The following is a 21,808-nucleotide window of genomic DNA, read 5'->3' on the forward strand; positions in this document are numbered from 1 at the left end:
GGCTAATCTATGCCAGCTGCTCTGTAGTTTACTATTCCAAAAGTCTCATTCTCCCCCTTCAAGAATTTTTTTCCCTCTGCAGACATATTTCATGCAAAAGCTATGCCGACCTTTAAAGACGGTTTAGGCTTTTGTCACAAGATGTGGTGACAGTGTTTATTTATTTTGATATTGGGAAAACCAACATCTAAAAGTTTTTTTAAAAATGTAGCAAAACATCTTATTCACTTCCTTATGTATTTAAATAATTATATAGTTGTATGGTCATTCTACATAAAGAGAAAGGTCTACTGTTATTACTGTTTCATCTCAGAGAAGATGAACTATTATTTTTAAAGAGCACAGTAAAGCTTCAATTAATAATGTGTTCATTCATTTAACTCCTTGCCATCTTTGCCTATTACATGGAGAGGATAGCTATAGGTTTTTCTTATGTGTCTAGAAATAACAAGCAAAGAAGCATGTTGCCCTATTGCCTTACACAATTGTTGATAAATTCAACAGACATTATTTTCCCAAAGATTATATTATATATTTCCCAAAGATTATATAATACAGTACTATTTTTGTTTGTTTAATGTGCTTTTGCACGAGTAAATAACTTAAATTTTAGAAGATTTTTGTTTGGATTTCCAGCTAATAATTCATTGCTCACACTGTGTTGTGTGAGAGCAAGGCAACATTTTTAAGTATGGGGTTATGTATACATACAGTTATGTCTGAAAAAACAACAACAACAAAAAGATATTTTCAAAAAATATCCCATTATCAAAAGTCACTGTGTTGCACTGGGTGCGTCTTCCAAGATGAATAATTTCTGAAATATGAATCATAGTAAAACTAGTCTGATTTTAATTCTGAAAAGCAAAGCATCTAAAATGAAAATTTGTAATTCGTTTTATTGCTAGCAAAAAAAAATATCAAAAAACAAACAAAAACCTTAATTTATGAAAGAGGAATTTAAGGATAAAAAATATACTAATGCTTCCATTTGGGCAGATTTTGAAAGAAACATTTTTACTTGATTTTTTGGTGGTTTTATACCTTTTGCTTGAAGACATGCTGTTGTTACTACATCATTGTTTCATGATTAATTAAGCTTCTTTTCTGTATATATAAGCAAACAATTCTTAGTAACATACCATTACGTATTAGGATACGTATTGCATAGTCACAAAGGGGAATGAGTCACCTGGAAAAGAAGCCTGCCCAGCTGGAAACTGTGGAGGCAGTCCAGATGAAATAAAAGTGTGAAAAAATTATTACTATTATTATTATTATTGTTGTTGCTATCATTATTATCATTACTATTATAAGAAAAAAAAAAAGGTTGATAATTATAATGACATGTACTTATGCATCATAAGAGACTGAAAAACTTAGGCTTGTTAGACATTTGCATACAAAAGAACAAGTAGAATTTGGGATTCATTTATTTATATAAGTAACATTTTGTTTAAAAGATTTAGCATTTAAATTGTGCTTTGCTGGAATCCAGACAAACTGAAATACGCAGATGTCTGCAGGGAAAACATTAACACATACAGTCTGTTTTCTATTTCTTTCTAATTCTTAATTATTCATTGGTTATCCAGTTTACCAGCACTCACTGAATCTTGATATATTTGCCTTTTTTTTCTTTTTCTTTGTTTTCCCAGCCCTATAAATAAGTGTTGTCTATAGGAGGGTGCATACAGGAAAGATGAGGAGGGACTCTATCAGGAAATGTAGCAATAGGACAAGGAGTGATTATGGCTTTAAAATAAAAGGTAGATTTAGATTAGACATTATAAAGAAACTCTTTCTTGTGAAGTCAGTGAGGCCCTGGAACAGGTTGCCCAGAAAAGTTGTGGATGCCAGATCCCTGGAACTGTTCAAGGCCAGCTTGGATGGGGCTTTGGGCAACCTGATCTAGTGGAAGCTGTCCCTGTCCACAGCAGGATAGGATGGAACTAGAAAGTCTTTGCAGTCCTGGGCCTCCCAGCCCAAACCATTCCGTAACTATGTTTATGCAGAACATCTTGGTACCTACCATCTTGCTTCTTAACTGATTGATTCCACCAATCTTAATTTACCACACAATATTCAGAGATTCAGTAACACCAATTGAGTAGAAAGGGAAAGTTAATTATTTTACTCTATTAACTTGAAAGCTTGAACTACTTGATGCTTGAAAATGCATCCTAAACAAAAGTGAGGATTTGTGAAAATTAGATCAAGCTGATTTCTGGGCTTTCTCTTTATATTCCAATCTCATAAATTAAATGAGGGTATCAGATTCTTGATATAAATAATCAAGTGTCCAGAAGACACAATCCTTAATCTTACTGATAAATGAGAATCACAGGTTTTACCAATTTCTGTTAGCACTATTCTCTAAATGCATTGAATTTCACACAGCACCATCAGTGTTATTGAATGATACCACAACATAGGCTTGTAACGCATCGTGGTCAGCAGTCGCACAGATTTGCTGCTACGCACCATTCCCTGTGTTAAAGTCAGTGGTGTTGCACAGTGTTCAGTTAACACATTTCATTGACCATAAGTCAGGTGGTTAACTAGACATTTATTTAGTACAATGACCTTAAGAAATTACAATCTCAGTTAGCAAATGCTCAACAGATAACAATTCCAAACAGACACTAATAAACAATCGGTCTTGGCAAAGCATACAACAAATAACTTACTAAAGGGGAAAGGAGCATGCAGAATTTGATGCACAGCCCCGGCTCCCTACGAAACCATTAGATAACTCACGGGAATTCCAAAAGTACATACCACACTCCATGAATTGCCAGGTAATGGAGTCTGCTGATTCCTCCAAGGCATAGTATTAGACAAAATTCCTTGAGAGGGCTATAACCAAATCCCCAGGCAAGAAGGAAGATCTCTAGGTATTGTTAGGGAGGGCAATACAACCTGATGTATGATGTTGGTCCAAGTGGACGTGGTAGGGTTCTCAATCCAGCTGAGACTGGATCCTACTCACCAGAGGTCTCTGCAATGCATTTATACTCTGCTAGCATCTGGTCTCTGTCTGATACTGTTACTTAATCGCTACAGTGCATGCTGCTTCTGCTATACAGAGTTAGTCTGAGAAGCTAAGTGCAGCCTGCTTCGCAGAAGAGCAAGGAAGGCCTCCCCTGAGTCCTACCCTTGGTTACACTTCTGTTGCTTAAGGTTAGAGCTACAGAGCCACATCTGTGAATGCTGACCCATGTTTTTGTCCTGGTATAACACCACTGACACAAAACAACACAACACAGTAGTGCTACATTCAGGCAGAAGTTGCTGAATCGGACTCTTGACATCAGTTTAGGCCATGATCAGGAGGAGCTTATTGGCTCTCCCAGAAACACAGCTGCTGAAGGTTATGCACCTAGAGGGTAAACAAGATCACCAGGCAGAAAACCATTACAAGACCTTTGCCTGGTTCCTGTTTTTCCAGGTGGAACTTTCTCACCAATATTCCATTACATTTAATTGCCATGCCTTTGTTGTTAAAGATTGCAGAAACTTTTTCATTATTTGAAACTGAAGTTATACTGCAACTATTTTGCTAAATATTCTGTTTGCTGGACCAACTATACTATAGCCCTTACCACAGCTCTACTTACTAATTTTCCACTCAATCTTTTGAGTGAGGCTTAAATCAGAAACTAACTTTCAGATATGTTACAGCTATGACTTATTCAACAGATCTGAATAAGGCTGATAGGACTTGGCAAGAATTTTCATTCAGTGCCTCCAATGACCACATTTATTTCCTGGTAAAGTCCACTCATCCCATCTGCAGATAATGTTAAACAATCTGTCCTACTAATTGTCCCCATGCTTCTCTCAGTTTTGCAGTTGTCTTCACACAGCGGTAGCTTCTCTCTGATCATTCCAAGCTCTTCTTGCTCCTTGGTTCTCAAGACTGTGAAGCCACTCTTGATCTTAGGCTCAGTGTTATTAGATAACTATTGTGTTTGCCAAAATTATTACCTGAATGAGCTTTTCTAATCTCACTGTTTTCTACCATTTCTTTACAGTTTTTTTTTAAACCTCCCTTATGTTAATTTGCCACTGAATGAGAAGAGACTCTTCATTAGCATGAGATGTTAATCAGATAGGTCCCTCCTCCAGGCTCTCCTACTCTCCCTCATCTAATGAGAAGTACTGAGCATGGATTGTATGTCATCCTACTTGCAGGACCTGATGGGCTAGCCTCAGAAGACTGGTTGGGGGCAATTCAAGGGAGTCACAGAGATTAAATTTCCCTTATCCTACCCAACTGGCACTGGCAAATCTTGGGAAATTTGAGCTCCTTTTTTTTTTTTTTTTTTAAATACAGAAATTCTACATCAAGATGGGGTGGCATCATTGAAAAGACACATTTATTTATTTAGTTTAGGCAGTTATTTCATTTACAATTATTTCACAAACTATGTATCATCTGTAGCCACAGGTATGTCATGGGGAACACTGAATTTGTTCTCTGTTCTTACTGTGTCTTAGTGGTTATAACCAAGTGCTCTATACTAGTTGATTGTTAATATTTTTACAGTTTTAATAGCTTATGTTCTTGATTTCCTTATACCTATATATTTTTTTAATTAAATATGCAGAGCCATACTCAACATGTTGAAAGGCGCTCTTCTATTTCCCTCCTTCCTAAATATTTACTTATTGTTCAGTGCAAATGTGCTTACAATACTGATATATTTTTTTAACTCAATCATTAATAAACCACAAATGTCAAAATTCTATTTTTCATACTAACACACAACATAACACAGCGGAAAAATTAGGTACTTGTGGCTCAAGGAGACAGACAAAAAAAAGAATGTAGAAAAAAATCCAACACTCCTGAAAACTGTTGTCTCCAAATTTGAAGAGATAAAAATATGCTCAGATAAACATTTAATTTCCAGAAAATAACTTTAATATTTCAAGCTGAAGACTTTAAAGGAAACTTTATTATGCCATTCTCAGTCCTTATCTCCTTCTTAAAAACTCAGTTGAGTGTAGGTAGGTTGAATTAGAGAACTATGATTTGTGATCACTGCCTCAACCCTAGATCTTAGAATTTATGTTACTTCAAAATTGTATGGATTATTAATGACCCATTTTGTGATCCAAAGTCAAGAGAATTAACAGAAGTGGCTTATATGAGGTAAGCCCATTTCATAGCCACAAACATTTGTTCTGATTTTTCTAGTGACCTAGCAGGGTGAATTAAGCAATGTGCAAGCCAACTTTTTAAAAAATACTTAAAAAATTAGGTAATTTGATTTGTGTGATTCTTTTGAAGCTGGATTGTTGATATGGCTCTCATACCATGAATGGATAGCTGAGTTTCCTGAAGAGATCCAATTAAATCTGGACGAATAAGTTTCCATGTCACATCTACAAGCTAACAGCCTTTTCAAATGCCTTCTCAAAATGGTAACGATCAACACCTTTTAAATATTCCTTACAATATGCTATTCATATCCAAAGTTCTTACACTCCATTAACTATATGAAATTTCAAGCAACTTGTGAAGAACAGAATACCCAAGAATCTCAATTTTGTGTTCTCTTTGGGGTTGTTTCTTGGTTTTGTTATTGTTGTAGTTTTCTGTTTCTCCTGTCCAAAACACTTCTTTCTTCGATGCATCCTATTTTCTTGGCCTGCTCCACTTTTATTCCTTTTTTTTTTTTCCCATGCAGTTTTTTTCAGTGTTAGTAACATCCTCCTTCAGTGTTTGTAGTTGTGTTTCAGTACAGTTAAAATCGACCAGCAACGTGGCAGCAAGATCATAGGAAGGTGCTCATTGACAACACTGTTATTTTTTTCTGATGTGAGAAACTGTGGATTTTTTTCTTTCCTTTCAGATCTTTTTCTCATTCATAATGATAATGAGGTTTCTTTCATGTGTTCTTTTTCACATTTCATACAAACTAATGGTTTGCCAGAGTTTTTTTTTCACATTTTCGTTCAAAAATAGTCTTTTCAACATAAGCTTTTGCTGCAAATATAGTATAGTTACAAATGTTACATTTAGTTTCAAAATTTTCTAGTGTTTCCTGAGATTTGGTAATATTTATAGCTGTAATTATTGTAATTCTCCAGGTAATGAAATCTTGTCTACTGGAATAAATGTGCATTTAGGTGAGGGGAAAAAATGAAAAGAAATTAAAACTTTACAATTAAATCATTTAAAGTATTTTCAGAATTTTTTAGGAGTAACATTGTATTTACTCCAATGAATGTAATCCAAGTTTGTTGAACTTTAGTTAAAACATTTAATTTTTTTTCCCAGACCTGTAATTTTTGTATATTTTATTCTGCCTCCCCTTTGAGAGAACTCTAACTTAAACCTGTGATTTGGTAGAGCCACAGATTTGGTAGAGCCACATGTGGGACTAATATTAAATTTGAATCCATTATTTTCCCTGTGTGTATATAGGTATGTATACATATATATAATACATATCATAGAATCATATAATGGTTTGGGTTGGAAGGGACTCTTAAGGTCATCCAATTCCAACCTGCCTGCTATAGACAGGGACACCTCTATCTAAACCAAGTTGCTCAGACCCCCATCCACCCTGGCCTTGACTGGCTATTCACAGCCTTACTGGGCAACCTGTTCCAGTGTTACACCACTATCACAGTAAATAATTTCTTTCTAATACCTAGTCTAAATCTACCCTCTTAAAGTTTAAAACCATTTCTCCTTGTCCTGTCACTACAGGCTATTCTAAAAAGTTCCTCCCCAGTTTTCCTGTGTGCCCCTTTCAGGTACTGGAAGACTGCTATGTCTCCTCAGAGCCTTCTCTTCATGCTGAAGAGTCCCAGCTATTTCAGCCTGTCCCTGTAGAGGAGGTGTTCTAGCTCTCTGATCATCTTCATGGCCCTCTTCTGGACTTTCTCTAATAACTTCTTGTCCTTCTTGTGTCAGAGGCTCAGAGGCGTACTCCATGTGGAGGTCTCATGAGAGCAGAGCAGAGGGGCAGAATCACCTCCCTGGATTCAATGGTATGGCTATGGTTGGCCTTCAGGGCTGCAAGCACACAGTGCTGGCTCACATTGAATCTTTTATCAGCTGACACACCCAAATCCTTTTCCTCAGGGCTGCTTTCAAGCTATTCTCCACCCAACCTGATGTGTGCTTGGGATTGCTCTGATCCAGATGTAGGACCTTGTACTTGGCCTTGTTGAAATTCATGAGGTTGGCCTCTCAAGCCTGTCCAGGTCTCTCTGAATAGCATGCATCACTATGATCATATTTATAATGTAGATACACTGAGACTCAGTTAAAACTGAGTTCACCTGGATTCAGACTGCCAGGTTCCTGACTCTTGTCTGCCTGGTCATTTTGTGGATGTATATGCTGACACTGACTGACCAACTGAACTTGATTTGATCATCATCAGTTGTTTCTGAGAGATAAGTTCTTCTCTCCTTCTCTTCCTGGGAGACAGCAGTTGCAAAGGAAAACTGTCAGTCATCAGCTTCCCAAAACGGAGATGTGCAGACATGTAATTACACCGCAGGCTGAGCTGAGAGGTAAGAGCTTGTCTTTCTGCTGAGACAATTACAGAGCATGATGCTTTTCCTTCCTCTTGATCCTGACTGTCAGATCTCTACATTGACATTGTTACCTGCTGCAGCATAGCTGAAACTGAGAAACAAAAGCAGCTACTTCCATTAAGTCTGGCCCAACTGGGCTCAAGTCCTCTAATGCATTTCTTGTTACCTCTTCATTGGGTGTTAAGAAACTCAAGTTTTAGCTTGTTTACTGCTTACTACTGTCTTGATTTTCAGTATAAACACAGCCTGTATTTTTTAGGTAAATGTGTTGAGAATTCAGATATGATACTGGTGTAGTATACAGTCGTATCAGTGTTTCTAAGGAATTTCCTTTCTTTTAATATTATGTTTTCACACTTCCTAGTAAGAAAGACTTAGAAGCTTACTTCTTCAGTGTCTCACTGTAAAAGCATATCTGAAGTAGATAAATAAGCACTACAGAAGAATAAAATCTAGATCTGGTTTTCCATCTAATACCTTTGCATGTAAGTTAGGAATAAAGTGGAAGCAAGGGTTCTGAGCTAGACGTGGTATAGGTCATACAATACCCAGTAGAATACTATTGGAGCTGAATTTTCACTTCAGTTGCAGTAAATTACGAGTGTTTCTAAAAAGAAGGCTATTTAGTTTCAAAGCTATTTGTCTTACTTCCTAAAAAAGAATAGTTATCATATGATAGATAGTAATTAGTTTGGGGGTGGACATAATTCCAGGATTTTACTAGCGAGCATTTTACATGAGGCTATACAGAACAGTGGGAATACATATCAAATAGCAGTATGAAGAGTAAGTGAAATACAGTCTTGCATTACCAGTGATTTTTGTAGATAATATTTTAGTTCCTATATAGTAATGGAATAAAATAGGGGCAGCGTTAATAATTGGTTGGAAGGGACCTTAGGAGGTCTCTAATCCAACCTCCTGTGCAAGTAGGGCCAGATCTGAGGTCAGACCATGTCACTCAGAATCGGGGTCTTGAAACCTGAGGACATGTAACATCTCTGGGTGACCTGCTTTACTGCCAGCCTGTCCCAGAGAAAACAGTTTTCCCTTTTGTGTGTCCTGATCTTCTCTTCCTTGAACTTCAGTCCCTTGCTCCTTGTTCTGTCTCATGCACCTTTACAAAGGCATTGTCTCTGCCCTTTTCATTTTAGGGGCTGTTGTGAGGGTGGTCTGAGGACTAACAGCACTCTGGGGATTGATAGTTTCCTGTGAGGCCCACAGCCTGGGAGATTAGCTGTATTTCAGCTGTTCTTGACAAGCATTCATCTCACCTGCTTCTTGTTGCCTGGAGATCTCAGTCTGCTGCCAATATTTTTCCACCTCACAAGTGCTGGGTAGTTGAAATGGCTTCAAATGACATTAATTTGCAACTACAGAGCAGTGCCCTGAATACTGTGCCCTTGAGCATAGTGGTCTTTTCCATTCCCAGTGATGAATTTTCACTGCAGGTGAAATGTACCTAGAAGGCTGATAGTTTTGCAAGTTATTCATCAGGAGGAGGGTGCCAGAGAGGCTGAGGGGAGATGTCAGAGTGGTAAGAAATGGGAGAAGCAGCTTCTGTCATTGCTGAGTGGCAGGTGAGTAATCAGCATAAACAAGAGACCAGGGAGAATGTCATACCATCTCCTAGAAAAAGAAAAAAAAACTGTCACAAAGAGTGAAAATTGGCAAAAATAAGAATTAATGCAATTATTTTTATTTTTTTATTTTTTAGTGCTGAGGAAGGTAACGCTAATAAAATCTTTTTTGCTTGGGGGCAGTGGTGGTGATTTGTAAGAGGAGCTGGATAACCATCTGTCAGGTATGACAGTGCCGTCATTGAGAGGCAGACAGATGACATGACATTTTAAGATCTTTTCCAGGTTTTTGTTTTTTTTTTATTATGAATTTGTGACCTTCTATTGTTAGCTCATTAATAGTGTACATGAATGTGTAATGTTTAATATTGTGTAATATTTAATGCATTTGGAATCTATTTTGTTGGTGGCTCCAGATAAAAATAATCACTAGAATTGGGATGCCAAACTTAGTGTCAAAAAAGCAGTAAATGTTTAAATCTAAGTATGTAGAACTTACTTATTTAAATGCTTATGGAAAATTGCTTTAGCAGTTGCTATGAACTTCATCTTTGGATGTGCATTTTAGGATTTTGAATAGAAGTTCGGAGAAAAAAAAAGTGGATGGCAGAGAAAAATCTAAGAAACTTCTACAGGGTAAAAAAAAAAAAGAAAAAAGAAAAAAGAATAAGACTGTTCAGAGTAACTTTGTTTTCTAGTTGTGTTACATGGCTTATGTCCTTTGATGTGAATGGACATCCCACCCTAGGGGCTGTTTTACAGGCCAGTGTGCGTGTCTAAGCAAGTTTTCAATGCCTTGCACTGTCCGCACATCAATGCCATTAAGAAACATTTAACAGCTAGAATAATTCTAGTGTGCATAAACATATTTCAAAGGCATACATGAAATAGCTGAATATGTTATAAAGAAAGGCTGAATAACTTGTCTGAACCACAGACTTCTACAAAATTCCAGTCAACCACTTACCACATGATCAGACATTCAGCTTTGATGAATTTCAGACGACAATATGCAGAAGACAGATGCTATTCAGTGATGTCTGAGGTAAACAGAGGTGTTTTTTTTAGGTTGCTTTAACTCAATCAGGAGCCCTGCAGAAGAAATCTCCTAATTGCTGTAGAATTTCAGAGAAACTTAACTGCAGCAACTTGGCTATATAATGCAAGAGACATCTTAGTTGTAAGACATGGTTGGCCCGGCTTCCCTTAATTCTGTAATTTTTCAAAACCTCTGATTGCCATTTATTACTGTTTTCTAATAACTCAAATTTTAAGAGAAAGTATGCTAGATAAAGTCCTTTAGAACCATCTAGAATTTTTCTTGATGTGGCTGACAAGGAATAACTGTACCATTGATGAAGTTTCCTCTCCCCAAATATTTGGTCCCAGTGATGGTTTAGGAGGCTTGATTTATGTATGACTAGAGTTTCATATGGTTAAGGCATGAAATTTGGTATCAACACCTGATTTTGTATTCTTTTCATTGAAATGGTTTTGCTGAAGTTCTGAATATTCAGAAGTGTTGGGTATTAACCAAACCTGAACTCTAACTTTGTTCTGTTTTATTCACAAATTTATCTGTCTTAAAGATCAAGATTTTTATCTACAGCTCTTCAGTCACTAACCATGGTTCTTAAAAATGTGCAGCAGGTTGTGAAACAGAACTACCCCTAATTCAAATTTTATTATGCAGAAGTAATTTAATAAGAAAGTAATTGTTATCAAGTCAGTCCAATTTTCACATAGGAAAGAATAAGATCTTTTCCAAGGAAACATAACACGTTAAATCCTTTTATTGAGTATAAAAAAAAATTAGCAATGGATTTTCTCATGATATCATATTCTCTTACAGACTTGCACATTAAAAAAAGTATCTCTAGCTTTTCATTATATGTATAGATTGGCAAAACTAAAGACGGATGCATGTGCGCATTGAGGGATAAGGGACAGCAGCTAACTGCTTTTTTTTTTTTTTTTTTTTTTTTTGACAGTACTTCATTATTTCAGACTCTCTCTCAGCTATCCTAGAAATATTTAGATTCCCATAAGTTCTTTGTAGTGGTGTCCTGAAGAAAAACAGATTCTACAATGCCTTTGAAATCAGCATAACCCTATCTCTAAAAATAAGTTTACAGTAATGTGGTCGCTTTGCACCAACATAAATCCAGACTTGCAAAAAAAAGATCTATATGGCTTTTTCTCCTGCTTCCTTGGCCAGCACTGATATTGAATCTGCATGATTATACAGGGATCCATACTAGTGAGTGGATTCTGCTCAGCAATGTCTCTTTACTAGGGTCTGTGTTCAGCTGGATCTCTGCTGGCTCACTACTGAAGACTTATGCTGGCATGAAGTGAGGGGTGGTCAGGGAGAATAAATAAGGAAACTGCAACTTGTAGTAAAATCATGAATTTTGGAAAAAATTAAAACAACCATAACATATTGTCAGATTGTAATTTAGATACTGGTTTTATAAAACTAAGCTTCGGGCAGAGCTACAAACAGAACAGAAGTACTTAGTAAGTTAGTTCTTAACACATTGGTATATCTGAGTCTTGAAATTCTGACCTGTTATTAATATCATGTATGGTAAAATCTCATATAGAATTAAAACATATTTTATATCACTGATATTATTGAAAGATTTAGCATTGGATTTAATGGTAAAAATCCACTAGAGTTTGTCTTGGTAATCAAAGTAGTCCTTAAAGATTACTTCAAAATAAAAAGAGATGGACAGTCTCTGTGAGCCACGGAAATGTTCAGCCATCTCATTACTAGAGTCAAGATCAAGTGCATATACACACTTCAACACAGGATGATCAGTCTTCAGATGGAAAATACAGAGAAGCTAAGTGGAACAAATGGATTTACAGTAAAGCATCAGTCTTGCAGCACTGTGGAAAGGCAAAAAACAGAGACAGGCTAGCAGATCTTCGACTTTTGGGTTCAAATAGTTTTTGAGCACAAATCTTTATTTTTTTTTAATATGGTTCTTTTTTAACATGGTTCTACAATTGTAGGAAGAAACAATTCTGGCAGATACGTGTCTCATAATAAATACTCTCATTGTTATAATAATTTTATGGGATTTCACATTGCTTAAGCCCTGTAGTTAAAAGGTCATTCAGTTTTTAAAATGTTTTTCTCTATATACCAATAACTAAATAAATTCTGTCATGCATGTCACGTGCAATCATAAGTAGCATTCTGAGAATCTGTTCCATTGTTTTTGTAGCAGAAAACATATTACCTCTAAAAGAAACAGCGATATTTTGAAGTTCAGTGTTTCTAAACAAATTCAATCTTACTGGATAGGAGTTTAAATTCTCAGCTTTCCTCCACTACTCGTCATGAATTTCCTGTACTGGAAAAACATGACTGATACAACTTCTGGAACTTTGTTCTACTGCTACATCTGCCATAAAAGTAAGTCTAAGAATATCTTTATACAATTCTTTCAGACCACTTCCATGACTTTCAAAATCTTCAGTAAGTACATTTTTTTTTCTGATGAAATGAACCAGAAGCAACAACAAAATATTTCAAAGAGATATCCAAACAACTTTGCATAGAAGAGATATTAATAAAGACAAAATATTAACAGCACAGGAAAAGTTTTGTATATGGCAAAAATTTTATGACTTTTGCTCTTCTACATTTGCAGAAAATAACTCTACCTTAATTTTTATTATTATTATTTTTTTCTGTAGCACAAGTATCCTTTTTGAAAAAGCATTAATATTTCCTGGTCTTTTACTAACTGCTTTACATTTCTAATACTTTCTCACTCTAATGGTACTAATTTGTTCCTCATTTTTTTTTCTGCTGGTGTATCTGATCTTTACTACTGCCAAATAGCAATCAGATGGAGAAACATTTAATGTCTTTGGTTTTGTCCATCTTGGCAATAGGACTGTAAGCTGGTCTCCTCAAGGCAGAATATCCCAAATTACATCACCCCATTCAATTGGCATCCTTAAAATTCTTTTTTTGATACATTAGAGTTTTAATTATTTAAGACATTTTTATTTTTCACCTGAAAGAAGATAGTAGAATGTGGCTTACAAGATTTGATTGCTCTGTGATGCTGTGATACTGTTGCATAAATAAAGTCCATTCTGCAGCACAGCAGAATATCTAGTGATCCATTTAAAGTCCATCTCATGCATTTAGTTTCACACTTTCTGTGCTTTGGTCCTGGATGTCCTTTCAGACACAGGGTTTCCTGAACTCCCTGAGAGTCACTGTGGTCAATCCATACCTGTCTACGTCATATATCTTTCTGTGCAAGAGGCTGAGCTGTTCTCTCCACAGTGATTCCCTCACTTCAGTCTTTCCAAGCTCTTCAGAGGTCTCCACAATCATGCTCCTGGATACAAGGGAAGAAAGTATTTGTTGCTGGACGCACACTGTCTTAATTTTACTCAATTGTTTCTTTCCTAGTGGCCTTCTACAGAAACAAAAAGGATTGCAATCTGTGTTTGGTGGACAGGACTAATGAATTTCCCATGTAAATTGCTAACATGAGGAAGATTACAGAAAAGAGAATGATAAATGTGGACTTTTTGTCTCTATTTAGATTTCTAAATAGATGACTGGATACTCAGATGCCATAAATACTGGGTTCGTTTCAATGAGCTGCGGGTTATTACAAAATGTTCCTGCATTTTGCCATTCAAGTTATAAAAATTCTGTGGCAAATTTGATATAGTAAGCTAATGTAATCTATGGTTTTTAATAGCCTCTCCAGGTAAATATTTATACTATTTGCTTCTATATTTAGAAGTGAATTCCAAATTTAAACCTATCATCAATACATGAAGTTTCTTTGCTGTGCATATCAGAGAGTATGCATGAGTGCATGTGTGTGTGTTTACGTGACTGTATACAGAGATACATAAATAGACCCAAGGGACTTGGATGAGTAACAAGAAACTAAAATAAAAGTCAGAAGCAGTTAAATATTTACATTGCTCCCCTCCCCCCAAAAATATGAATGATAACTTGGATTTCTTCAAGCAAGCCTTTTTGCCAAACTTTACAAGATTAAGTAACTAGTTAAACCTACTCTTCTTATATAATTTGTTATTAATATAACAGCACATTTCTTCCATGGTACCTTCTAGTGCATTTTGCTCAAGAAATAAAAGCAAATATGGAAAATATTCTGCAACCTGTTATGTTGCTAGGACTGTGTACACTGAATGGAAACTTCCCCTCCACACACACAAATAATACCTTATTTGTTCTGCCTATTGTTAGCAAGGGGATTGTGTTGTGTATGTTCATTTGTTTTAATCAGCTTTTTTCATTCACTGAAATCACACTCATATTAATGAACAAGTGTCAACTCAATCTTTAAAGATAAGATAGTTTATCCTGTAAACTTTTGCACTTTTTCCTTGAAATATTTGTAACAGTTAATTAATCTTAATTCATAATTTGTGAGAAAAGGACAAACTGAAGAAATTAACTTATAATACTATGGAAATTGAAGTCTTAAGAAAATCTTCACTTTTTAAACTTTCATAGAGATAATAAAAATTCTGATATACCAATTAAAAAGTATATAAAAATTGTGGTAGATAAACTAATAGAGATTCATAATTTGTAATTAATTTATTTAAATTTTCTGATGTTGTTGATGGTGGTTGGGATTTTTTTTGTTTGTTTTTTGTTGGTTTTTTTTTGAATACACATACAAATTTTTTGAATACAGATATATATTCTAGCAAGAATTCATAATATCAGTGACTCCAGTTTAATTTCTGATAATTAAAATAAAAGCACTGTTTAGTCTTGTGGTATGATTTTCAATCATTTATTTCATAATGGTAAAGCAGTAACTTGGTCATTGAAATACGTTGTTACTGACAAAATCATCTGAAATGTTCTTGCAATATAAAAAATGCAGCATCTGTCATCATTTACTCATGAGGTTGTATTTAATCACAATATTTTTTCCCATCTGATAATAAATGCTCAAGTTGCTGTCATAATTCGAAAAGCTGAAGTCATTTCAAACAGAAGTACTATCTAGTAAAGGTAAAAGCTTGCCTTTTCCTTAGGTTGTAAGGAGTTATAGCCTAGTTGAATATGTATAGCACCAATGTATAAAATATAGAATCAAAGAATCATTAAGGTTATAAAAGACTGCTAAGATCATCTAGTCCAGTTATCAACCCATAAAAGAAAGAAAACCCATACAATAAAACCCATATTGTTTGTGTTGGAAAGAATGCAATTAATAATTTGGCTTTTACTATATTTTTTTCCATCTAATGAAGATGGATTATGTTCATGCCTGTGCTCTGTGGCTCTATGGAATTTTATTTTGGCAAATTTTCATAGGCATCTATTGCTGCAGGAAGGAACTGGATCTTTTTTTTCTGGAACCATAGTAAGTGTAGAATCATAGAATTGATTGAATTGGAAGGGTCCACCAAAGATCCTCTACTCCAATTCCTCTGCATTTAATCAGGACACCTGCAGCTAGACCAGGTTGCTCAGAGCCCCATCCAGCCTGACCTTGAATGTCAGGACAGAGCACTCACCACTGGGATGGGTAACTTGTTCCAGAGCCTCCATAATTTACTAAAAGAATATGTCTCGAAAAGGTAGGCATTCAAATGCTATTATATTTATTAACTTTCTTTTACAGGATACTGTTCTGAAGATCACAATTATTATATCATACCTCTGAAGTCCTTACTTCTGCAAACATATTTGTAGGTACAATGGAAATTTAAAAGTTCATATTAGAGAGATGTAGCAGAAATGCTAAGTCATGGCTTGAAACAGTGATTGAGCACCTGGTAAGAAGGCAGGGCCAACCCAGGGGAGCTCAGGTTCATGTAATACACCTGAGTGACTGGAAGGGGTGGAGTCAGAATCCACTGCTTCCCAGACCTCATTTAAGGATTGGTAGTGGAGCCTAGGATATCATGATGGAGTTCCTTGCATACCTGAAGCCTTCTGAAGGTAGGCAGTTTCTTTCCTTTATGTCTACTCATAGCTCTTGCATTTGAGCAAACTCACACTTGCTGTAGCCTGGGATTTTGTTGCTGTGCTGTTATTACTGTTCTTTCCATTGCATCATGGAAATGCAACGAGGGGACTGTAATCTAGTGCTATAGGTGGTAAGATTTAGCTATTTAAATTTCCTTAACAATCAGAAAAAATTCTTTCCCTGACGCATGTGTGAATGTATGTGGACATTTGAATGCATGAGTGTATCTGCACTTCTGTGTATGTGTACACCAGTGTCTGCTTATTTTATTTTTTCTGTATTCAGTCTATTCTAAACATTAGTTCAGAATGTGGTTTATAATAGTAACCTTATCGTGATCTTTGCTGGTGTTTGGCCTTGTATCTTATGCCAAAATGGAATGGAGTACTTAAGTTATTTCACTGTATTTTAATATTTTCCCCCTGTAGCACTTCTTTAATATGATGAAAAATAGAACTCCAGTATGGAATTGTACAGTGTGACACTAAAAACTTTAGATGAAGAGTCTTTCTTTAGGCTGTTTCCAAGGTTTTTGTAAAGTGCAACGTAGAAAGATTAGAATTGCACATCAGATTTATACATCTAATAGTAAAAATCAACAGTATTTCAAAACAACGTTATTCTTAGTACTTGTTTTCAATTCAGTTAAACACCTTCACAGCATAAAATTGGCAATTTATTAATGTTCTGTTTTTCATAAAGGGTATTTTTAGCAAGGAAAACAAGAATCAGTAATTTAATGCCATCTGAAATGCATAGATGATTGTCTTAAGGGAGATCATGCGGCATGTATGGGATGACCTGGGGATCAGGCCTAGCCAGCATGGGTTCATGAAGGGCAGGTCCTGTTTGACCAACCTGATCTCCTTCTATGATCTAGTGACCCATCTGGTGGATGAGGGAAAGGCTGTTGATGTGGTCTACCTAGACTTCAGCAAAGCCTTTGACACTGTCTCTCACAGTATTCTCCTGCAGAAGCTGGCAGCCCGAGGCTTGGATGGGTACATTCTTGGCTGGGTAAGGAGCTGGCTGGAGGGCCAGGCTCGGAGAGTGGTGGTGAATGGAGTTAAATCCAGCTGGTGACCGGTCATGAGTGGTGTTCCCCAGGGGTCAGTGCTGGGGCCTGTCCTCTTCAATATCTTTATTGATGACCTGGATGAGGGCATCAAGTGCACCCTCAGTAAATTTGCAGATGACACCAAATTGGCTGGAAGTGTGGATCTGCCTGGGGGTAGCAGAGGCCATACAGAGGGATCTGGACAGGCTGGAGAGCTGGGCTGAAGCCAATGGGATGAGGTTCAACAAGACCAAATGCCGGGTCCTGCACTTCAGCTACAACAACCCCAGGCAACGCTACAGGCTTGGGGCGGTGTGGTTGGAGGACAGTGTAGAGGAAATCGACCTGGGGATATTGATGCTCGGCTGAACATGAGCTGACAGTGTGCCCAGGTGGCCAAGAAGGCAAATGGCATCCTGGCTTGCATCAGAAACAGTGTTGCCAGCAGGAGCAGAGAGGTGATTGTTCCCCTTTACTCAGCACTAGTGAGGCTGCACCTCGAGTACTGCGTCCAGTTTTGGGCCCCTCGCTGCAAGAAAGACATTGAGGCCCTGGAACGTGTTCAAAGGAGGGCAACAAAGCTGGTGAGGGGTCTGGAACACAGGCCATATGAGGAGAGGCTGAAGGAGCTGGGAATGTTCAGCCTGGAGAAGAGGAGGCTTATTAGAGAGCAATGAGGTCTCCCCTAACTTCCGGAAGGGAGGTTGTAGTGAGCTGGAGGTCGGCCTCATCTCTCGCGTCATTAGTGATAGGACCAGAGAGAATGGTTTCAAGCTACGGCAGGGGAGATTCAAGCTGGACATTAGGAAGTATTACTTTTCAGAAAGGGTGGTCAGGCACTGGAATGGACTGCCCAGGGAGGTGGTGGAGTCGCCGACCCTGGGGATGTTCAAGGAAAGACTGGATGTTGTGTTGAGGGACATGGTTTAGTGGGAGCTATTGGTAATAGGTGAACGGTTGGACTGGATGATCTTTTAGGTCTTTTCCAACCTTGGTGATTCTATGATTCTATGATAGATGATCTTCCCAGTGGTGCAGTAGAATTACCTCTGAAAACCAAGGTCTCCTCTTCAAAGAAGTTATGAGCACTTCTGCATGCAAGTCCCAAAAATGGGCAAGGACAGGAGATGCCCTTGTGGTCCTGGCTCAGGACTACTTGGTGCTGGTCATCTTTACCTTCCTTAGCCACAGGTAACACTAATGGGGTGTCTTCTCTGTACAGGAAACCAGCAAGTGCTTCAAAAATGAGTCCTTACAAGGGAATGTGGGTGTACTAAGAGAAAGTAGCATGTTTTATGTACTAGTTCTGTACATTTTAAAAAACCAACCAAACAAACAAAACAAAAAAAACTTGTGAGACTAATATAGATTTTTATATTCAAGTGAACATACTTCTTTTCAAATGTAATCTTCAGGTCTATTCTATCAAAAAAGGTATGTATAAAAAGGGGCCTACAATAGGAAGATGATTATGTGAGATATTATACAGTTGCTGCTTCACCCTGCCCCCAGAAGATTACTCAAAAACTAATTAATGTTGTACTACTTGGCTAGTTTCTTTTCTTTTTGAGTAGGTTCAAATCATAAGATATTGATAATATGGGTATAAAAGTTGCAATCTAAATAATAAAAAAGCATATATTTTATTTCTAAAAATATGAAGTATTAATACTGCCTTTGTCCAATGAAACATTCAAAATCAAGAATAGAACACTATGCGCAAATACCTTTATATTCAGAATTTGGCAGGTGTTCTCCGTGCAGAGTGGCAGTGCTTTAGAGACAACTATTAAACAATATCAGTTTGCAAATGCAAGCTGAAGCAAACTTAGTGGTAAAAAGACAAACAAGGTCTTAAAAACACTGGAGTATATAGGAGGAAAAAAATCTCATTCTTTTCAATAGGAATATAAGCTCTAAAATAGCAAAAAAAATGTCTAAAAGCATGGGTGAATCTCGATAACCATGCTTCCCAAGATATTTTCATTGAATTAGTGTTGTGTGCTGATGCTAGTAACAGAGTCTGTGAACTGCTTTCCTTGTAAAAATATCAGGATTTCTTTTAATATGATCTTAACTTTGGAGTTTCAATAATTAATTTAGGAGTAATTTCTTAATTCTGGTGATGAATATAATGCATTCTGTTATAAAAAGATGAATATGTTCAAATTCAATTAACTCCTTTCTCACAGTAAAGAGCATACAAATCAAAATTACAACTGCTTTTCCCAGTTTATGATCTAAATATCTCCTCACTGTGTGGAGACAAGTTGAAGTCTCTTTACTATGAGAGCGGTGAGGTGCTGGAACAGGCTGCCCAGAGAGGTTGTGGATTCCCCTTCCCTGGAGATGTTTAAGGCCAGATTGGATGGGGCCCTGGGCAACCTGTTCTAGTATGAAATGGGGAGGTTTTTGGCTCTGCCTGTGGCAGGGGGGTTGGAGATCCATGATCCTTGAGGTCCCTTCCAACCCTGGCCATTCTGTGAAAATAAAATTTCTAAACCAGTAACATCTCAAATTTGACCAATCCTGTATGTTCATCATAAATTCTTGGACTGCCTGATATCTAAAAACAGGAATTAAGATTGTAAGGGCCATCTTCAACCAGGAACCTAATAATGCTTATGTTCTGATTTCATAAAGCTAATGGTAGGATTTCTGTATAATTTGATAAATGTAATTTGTATGTTTGCATGCTTATTTGGAAGATAATTAGCTATCAGTGTAGGAAGACGTGATAGTCTGAACATAAGGGAAATACTGTGTTTTCAAATGAGAACAATTGAATTTCTAATATCTAGTTGGCTTTAAGTCAGATCATACTTTAATGATAAAATCTCAGAATATACACACTGGAGAGATGCAAAATAGACAAACTATAAAGCTGATGGAGATTTATTTAAGAATAATGAAGGTTAAATCTATATGAATATAAACTGATCTCATATTTATTTAGTATTGTATTAAATGTCCCCAGTTATCCAAACTCAAGATCAGCCTTTTCTTATTTGTATATTTTATTTTGGGGATAATTTTTAGGCTTATATACAACTTAGTAGTGACATGGCCAAACAAGAGGAGTTTTTTTTGTGATATTCAGTAAACTGCGAACCCAAAAAATATGGTTGAAATGTTAAAACTTCCCATGAAAAGGTTTATGTCAACAGAAATCAGGACCACAAACCATTGCTAGGACTACTGAACAAAATAGCTAAATACCATACTGATGTTATTGTCTTAAGGAGGGGCTTAGTTGCAAAAGCAGCCTGTTGTGTCACGGCTGAATATCACTTTGAGCAATATTTGTGCCATCATTTCATTTCAACAGATTCTTTTCCAGTATTTTCAGTTTTTAAGATGAGAATAAGCTCTAAATTTGTCTGCTCTGCCAGGAAAAGTCTAACGTTTGCTTAAAGAAAACTCCAGTTTTGTCTATTTTATTAATGTTTGTTTGTTATTTACTTTGTGTAAAATGCTTACTGTTTCTCCAAGTTAGGAAAACAAAACAAACAAGAAATAATCCCACCCATTCACTAGCACTCATTTTGTTGTGCTAGGGCAACTCACTTCAGTTTTTTTTTTTTCTATCATTCAGTTACGAATTTTATGCCAATTAGCCTTTGCCATGAGATATTTTCCAGTAAACTTAATAGAAATAAATGTCTAAGTTATGTTGGGGAGCTATGTTTAAGGTTCATGTTAACAGAAGCACTAGTTCCCTCTAGATGAAGATTTTACTGTGCATTCTTTACAACATGAGTAAAGTGGCAACTACATTACCAGAATGGTGAACATGACCTCACAACATAAAGAAGGCCATGTCTGTTTTACTAGCAGCCTCTTCCTCTGCTGTGCTTTCTGAAATCATGCAGGTTAGATGAGATAAATGATCTTATTTTACAGCCTTTGAACAACCATTTAAAACCAGTTAGACAATGGGTATCCAAACTTTTGCCTTGCTTGGGCCCCATTTAGTGAGGATAAATTGACTTGGACCACATATGGAAAATGTTATTTATGTATATTAGCAATATTACAACTTCTTATGTTTTAATAATTTTAAAAAAGAGCAACAAAAATATAAATCTAGTGGGATACTTGACCTTGCTTTTGTGAAACGAGGCCTGGTTTAATGGAAGTGGTTGCAGTTCTCAGTGACCTCTCATAACGTTATCAGAGATTTTTTTTCGATGAAATTTTAATCTCCTTGTGTTTCATCCTCAACAGTAATTGTATATACTGCCAAGAAGGGGTGATGTGAATAAGGCACGACTGTGAAGTGAGGGGTATCCTTCTCTAGTAAGAGAGGGTATACAGTAGTGTAGTAAAGAGACAATCGGATATTTGACTACCTGATTGTAACTCTATATATTCCATTTGAAAATGTGCAGATAATGTATTTATGCCAACTGAAAACGGAGTCACAAATATACAAAAAGACTCATCAGTGTTAATAGCACCACAATGTTTGGCTGTTGCTGAGCTATGGGTGTGGAAGAGCTGATGCCATGATGGCATGGGGCAGGGGGTACCTGCAGGGTGGACAGGACTGGATAGTGTGCGGCCTGTAGGCAGTGGGCTGAATGAGT

At 36.6% G+C, this 21,808-nt stretch overlaps 1 protein-coding gene and 1 long non-coding RNA gene across 2 annotated transcripts in view; one reads left to right on the forward strand and one right to left on the reverse strand.

Annotated features, from left to right (window-relative positions):
* Positions 1-21,808, forward strand: part of DLC1 (DLC1 Rho GTPase activating protein) — a 221,348-nt gene that overhangs the window by 32,961 nt on the left and 166,579 nt on the right. The gene's annotated exons all lie outside the window — the stretch shown is intronic.
* The window catches only part of LOC146544487 (uncharacterized), a 107,188-nt gene continuing 98,242 nt past the window's right edge, over positions 12,863-21,808 (reverse strand). The window contains exon 4 of the long non-coding RNA XR_014883145.1: positions 12,863-13,522. This is a non-coding gene — a long non-coding RNA (uncharacterized LOC146544487). The remainder of the gene's footprint in view (positions 13,523-21,808) is intronic.

This window comes from Meleagris gallopavo, chromosome 4 (assembly GCF_905368555.1).
Source record: "Meleagris gallopavo chromosome 4, MGAL_WU_HG_1.1, whole genome shotgun sequence".
In the NCBI taxonomy this organism is placed as follows: Eukaryota; Metazoa; Chordata; class Aves; order Galliformes; family Phasianidae; genus Meleagris; species Meleagris gallopavo.